The following is a 6,094-nucleotide window of genomic DNA, read 5'->3' on the forward strand; positions in this document are numbered from 1 at the left end:
TGCTGCCTCACAACGCCAGGACCTGTGTTCGATTCTCGCAGACTGCCTGTGTGGAGTTTGCACATTCTCCCTGTGTCTGTGTGGGTTTCGTCAGGGTGCTGACACAATCCAAAGAGGTGCAGGTTAGCTGATTGGCCATGTTAAATTGCCTGTAATGTTTAGGGAGGGGTAGATTAGGTGGGTTGTAGGTCTGGCTAGGATGCTCTGAGGTTTAGTGTGGACTTGTGGGGCTGAAGGGCCTGTTGAGCAGATGCTGGAGAATCCGAGATAACAAGGTGTAGAGCTGGATGAACACGGCAGGAAGGCTGACATCTCATGCCTGGATACTTCCTCAAGTTTTGATGAGACTGTTTTTAGAATTGGTTCAAAGAGACTATAACCTGTCCTGGAAACACAGCAAATGGAGCATGCTCCTACGCCTTACTCCAACAATCAGTTTAACATAGGGCCTTGAAATAAAGGACATACCAAATATTAAAACTGACGAGAATAAGTATTACACACTGATGTCAACCAAGTAGGCCAAGAAGCAATGCCATTATAGTGCTGGACTACCTTAAGTCCCAGTTACCTTCCATATTTTCCATCAGCCTGACTGTGTGCAAAGACTTGTAAATCACTGCTGTCAGTTTTTACTGTTCCCAAACTCCTGGGCTTCCTGACCAGGCCAAACAGTCAGTTTACACCAACACTTTTTCAGCACCTTTTTCTATAAATCTGTCTTCGCAGTGAATGTAGATCATCGGAAATGTACCAATCGAATCAGGTAGGGCAGAGCTGACGTCACCAACAAGGCTCATGAACCAGCTCCATGACTAGCAGCGGGTCAGTGAGATTGCAGCAACAATTGGTACAGAACCGCACACTCAGAGAATGTCCCAGCACAGGGGAAGGTGCTTCAGCCTGTCACTGTCTGCATCAGCGATAATGTGAACTGCAGATGCTGGAGAATCCAAGATAACAAAGTGTGAAGCTGGATGAACACAGCAGGCCAAGCAGCATCTCAGGGGCACAAAAGCTGGTGTTTCGGGCCGAGACCCTTCATCAGAAAAGGGGGATGGGGAGATGGTTCTGGAATAAATAGGGAGAGGGGGGAGGCGGACTGAAGATGGAGAGAGGAGAAGATAGTTGGCTGTTGGTTTGTTTGCCGAGTTTGGCAAATGAATTGCAAACGTTTCGTCTCCAGTTGAGAAGACATCATCAGTGCGTAGCCGCTGCTATGTCGGAGAAGATAGGTGGAGAGGAGGCAGTCAGGTCAAAGAGGCGGGGATGGAGCCAGTAAAGGTGAGTGTAGATGGGGAGGTAGGTCGGGGATAGGTCAGTCGGCAAGGACGGACTGGGCAAGGAGTCGGGATGAGGTTTGTAGGTATGAGATGGGGTTGCGGCTTGAGGTGGGAGGAGGGGACAGGTGAGAGGAAGAGGAGGTGAGGGAGGCGGGGACAAGCTGGGCTGGTTTTGGGATGCAGTGGCGGAAGGGGAGATTTTGAAGCTTGTGAAATACACATTGATACCATTGGGGTACAGGGTTCCCAAGCAGAATATAAGTTGCTGTTCCTGTAACCTCCAGGTGGCATCGTTGTGGCACTGCAGGATGCCCAGGACGGACATGTCATTTGCAGAATGGGAGGGGGAGTTGTTTAGTGTGAACCGAGCATGGGTGATCTGCAGAATTGTCCCCAAGACTCCGCTTGGTTTCTCCGATGCAGCAGAGCCACAACGGAAACAGCGGATGCAGTATACCATATTAGCAGATGTGCGACCTGGGATTGAGATGAGGGGGGAGGTCTAGGGGAAGATGGAGCACTTTCTGCGGTTGCAGGGAAAAGTGCCAGGTGTGGTGAGGCTGGAGGAGAGCGTGGAGCGGACCAGAGAGTCACGGAGAGAGTAGTCCATCCGGAAGGCAGATAAGGGTGGGGACGGGGTGTGAGGGATGAGTTGCGCAAAATGTGGGAGACACGGTCGAGGGAGTTCTCGACCACTGAGTTGGGGGAGGTTGCAGTCCTTGAAAAACGAGGACATCTGAGATGTACAGGGTGTGGAATTCCTCATCCTGGGAGCAGATCTGGCACAATTGGGAATAGGGGATGGCATTTTTGCAGGAAAGTGGGTGGGAGGAGGTGTATTCCAGGTAGTTTTGGGAGTCAATGGGCTTGAAATGGATATTGGCTTCTAGGTTGTTGCCAGAGATGGAGACAGAGAGGTCCAGGAAGTAGGGAGAGGCATTAGAGATGGTCCAGGTGAACTTAAGGGTGGGGTGGAAGGTGTCAGTGAAGTGAAAGAACTGTTTGAGCTCCTCGTGGATGCATGAGGCAGCGTTGATGTAGCCATCACTGTAATGGAGGAAGAGGTGGAGTTTAGGGCCTGTGAAAGTATGGAAGAGGGATTGTTCCACATAACCTACAAAGAAGGAGGCACAGCTTGGTTCCATGCACTTACCCATGGCCACCCCCTTTGTCTGTAGGTAGTGGGAGGAATTGAAAGAGAAGTTGTTGAGGGTGAGGAAGAGTTCGGCAAGGTGAATGAGGGTGTCAGCGGAGGGGCACTGGTTGGGCCTGCGGGAGAGGAAGAAGCGGATGACCTTTAGGCCATCTGTATTGGGAATGCGGGTTCATAGGGACTGGATGTCCATGGTAAAGATGAGGTGTTGGGGACTGGGGAATTGTAAGTTTTGTAGGAGATGGAGAGCATGGGTGGTGTCACAGACGTAGGTAGGGGGTTCCTGGGCGAAATGTGAAAAGATGAATTCCAATGAGGTGGAGATCCGTTCGGTGGGGCAGGAGCAGGCAGAGATAATGGTCAACCAGGGCAGTCAGGTTTGTGGATTTTGGGAAGGAGATAGAAACAGCCGTTGCAGGGTTGGGGAATGATGATGTTGGAGGCTGTGGGTGGGAGGTCACCTGAGGAGATGAGGTTGTGGATTGTTTGGGAGATGCTGGTTTGGTGGTCAGGCGTGGGGTCATGATTAAGGGGGCAGTAGGAGGTGGTGTTGGAGAGTTGGCATGTAACCTCAGCGATGTAGAGGTCAGTGTGCCATACTACAACTGTGCCTCCCTTGTCCATGGGTTTTATGGTGAGGTTGGGATTGGAGCAGAGGAATGTACGTTCTGCAGGGAAGAGGTTGGTGTGAGTGCGACGGGTGTAGAGGTCTGAGAGAGGGAGGCTCTGAGCTTGGGTAGGCTGGATTGTATTGCCTGGAGTTGCCGTCGCATTGCTGCGAGTGTGTGTTTCAGGAGTCGGAGGGAAAGATGCTTCTGAAGTGTCTTAATGTTCTGGATGTAGACATTGTCACATCTTGGGACAAATTGGGAAGGCTTGAATGTGGACTGTAGTCCAATGGGGATGATTTGGTTCCTTAGGCAGTTACTAAGAAAGGTAACATGGCTGTAGTACCTGGTTTGCTGCAGGACATGGTTGAGCAGTCTCAAGGCCGAATAGGGCAGTTTTTGGCGACTTTTCCAGGGTAATGGTGAGACTGCATTAGGCTATGGGCACGATGAAATCAGAAGCCATCCAGAGATGATTGACTGAAGTGATTCCTTTGAGAAGTATTTATCTTCAGAGGAAATCATGACCAGACTGGCCCTAGATTTCTTGCACTTTAGGCGAATGACACATGATCGTGTTTGAACGCAAAATATTCCGAGCAGTCTTTTCAAGTTGAATGCTGAAACAATATTTCCATTTGTGCACGAGATTACCACCAGTGGATGGAATGTAAAACTGGACAATATCTCAGTTAGACAATGGTGACTTGTTTATTTTACCCTTTCCAATGATTGTGTGTTTATGGAAGTTTTTCCAGAGAGAGATGGAGGATAAGTTATTGAATATTCGTAAGGGAGTGGCAGACAGATTCATGACTAAGAATAACACACCAATTTTAGCAGGGGTGGAGAGGAACGTTTATTTGAGGCCACATCATTCAAGAGCTCACCGCATGGCGAACTTGGTTTGATTTTTCTAATCACTTACTCCTGATCCAAGTTTTCACATGGCCATGAAAGCTCTCCCTTTCAGAATGATGGGTACAACTTCCAAATACGATTTTTAAACGACACTATGAAAATGCTCAGGAAAGCTTCATGGTTTTTCAGAAAGATCAGAGACATAGAACAAAGTTAAAATCTCAATAAAACTGCTTTAGTAAACAGATTGGGCTGAATATATGTCTTTAATAGTACAGATTACTTTTATTTGTACTGTTGAGATGACTTTTGTTGGCAAGACCTGCATTTCTTGCCTCTGTCTAATTTCCATTCAGAATATGATGGTGAAACCCAGGGACACTAACATATGTTACATGGAGGCGTTCAGGATTCTGAAGAAGTGTCAGTAAATGGGCAATGATATAGATTCAAGCCAGGATGCTGCGTGGTCTTCGAGATTGTAATCCTCATCACTTGATTCTCACAACACATGGAAATTGTGATCAGAGATAATGGGAACTGCAGATGCTGGTGAATCCAAGATAACAAAGTGTGAAGCTTGATGAACACAGCAGCCCAAACAGCATCTCAGGAGCACAAAAGCTGACATATTATGGAAATTGTGAGACTGCTTTTTCTGTTTTCAAAAAAATTAAGGTCAGAGAGCCATTCAGCATAAAAACAGGGCCTTCAGCTCAACATGTCTATTCCAATCAAAAAAGCAAAACTACATTAATCACACTTACCTTGAAGTCGACACCCACTAGGCATGGCATTTTGAGTGCTCCTCCAGCTGCTTCAAAAAATGCTGCGTTATCTTTAATTATCTGTGACCTGAGCTGTGATTTGTCTTTTTCTTTCACATTATGCATGAACTGCATTTTGCAAATATATCCCACGACATCAAAGACAGCAATTAGCTCTATAGATCAATAATTTTTCTGGAAAATGAGACTTTTTTTTAAATTCATTTGGGATTTTTGTGTAGCTAGACCGGCATTAATTGACCTTGAAAACTTCCAGCTAGAAGTTCACCAAATTGGAAATGTAGTGGACACTGAAAAAGGTTACTTCAGAGTACAATGGGATCTTGATCAGATGGGACAATGGACCAAGGAATGGTAGGTAGATTTAATTTGAATAAATCTGAGGTGTTGCATTTTGGAAATCAAATTAGGGCAGCACTTGTTTCCATTCTTCACAACTTTCTGACTCTGATTTGGTGAATTTCAGATGAATAGTTACACACAGGATATTTGTCACTGGAAGTTGATTATCTCTTTGAATATCAAGGTGGTGCTTTTGGATTGCGTCCTGTTGGAGATAATTCCTGCCCGGCAACACTGAAGAACTGTTCTTGTTAGCCATTCATCAGCGAAACCTAATCATCTCCAACACCATTCACGACCTCATCACCACAGGGGACCTCCCACCCACAGCCTCCAACCTCATTGTTCCCCAACCCCGCACGGCCCGTTTCTATCTCCTTCCCAAAATCCACAAACCTGCCTGCCCTGGTTGACCCATCGTCTCAGCCTGCTCCTGCCCCACCGAAATCAACTCCACCTATCTGGACTCCATTTTCTCCCCTTTGGTCCCGGAACTCCCCACCTACATCCGTGACACCACCCACGCCCTCCACCTCCTCCAGGACTTCCAATTCCCTGGCCCCCAACACCTCATATTCACCATGGACGTCCAGTCCCTGTACACCTGCATTCCGCATGGAGATGGCCTCAAGGCCCTCCGCTTCATCCTATCCCGCAGGCCCGACCAGTCCCCCTCCACCGACACTCTCATCCGCCTAGCTGAACTCGTCCTCACACTCAACAACTTCTCTTTTGACTCCTCCCACTTCCTACAGGCTAAGTGGGTGGCCATGGGCACCCGCATGGGCCCCAGCTATGCCTGCCTCTTTGTAGGTTACGTGGAACAGTCCCTCTTCCGCACCTACACAGGCCCCAAACCCCACCTCTTCCTCCGGTACATTGATGAGTGTATCGGCGCTGCCTCTTGCTCCCCAGAGGAGCTCGAACAGTTCATCCACTTCACCAACACCTTCCACCCCAACCTTCAGTTCACCTGGGCCATCTCCAGCACATCCCTCACCTTCCTGGACCTCTCAGTCTCCATCTCAGGCAACCAGCTTGTAACTGATGTCCATTTCA

General features: G+C 48.1%; 1 pseudogene; it reads right to left on the bottom strand.

The window, feature by feature from the left end:
- Positions 1–353: 353 nt before the first annotated feature.
- Positions 354–534, bottom strand: LOC132210298 (U2 spliceosomal RNA; annotated as a pseudogene).
- Between the last annotated feature and the right edge of the window lie 5,560 nt (positions 535–6,094).

The sequence above is a fragment of the Stegostoma tigrinum genome, chromosome 11 (genome assembly GCF_030684315.1).
Source record: "Stegostoma tigrinum isolate sSteTig4 chromosome 11, sSteTig4.hap1, whole genome shotgun sequence".
Classification (NCBI taxonomy): domain Eukaryota; kingdom Metazoa; phylum Chordata; class Chondrichthyes; order Orectolobiformes; family Stegostomatidae; genus Stegostoma; species Stegostoma tigrinum.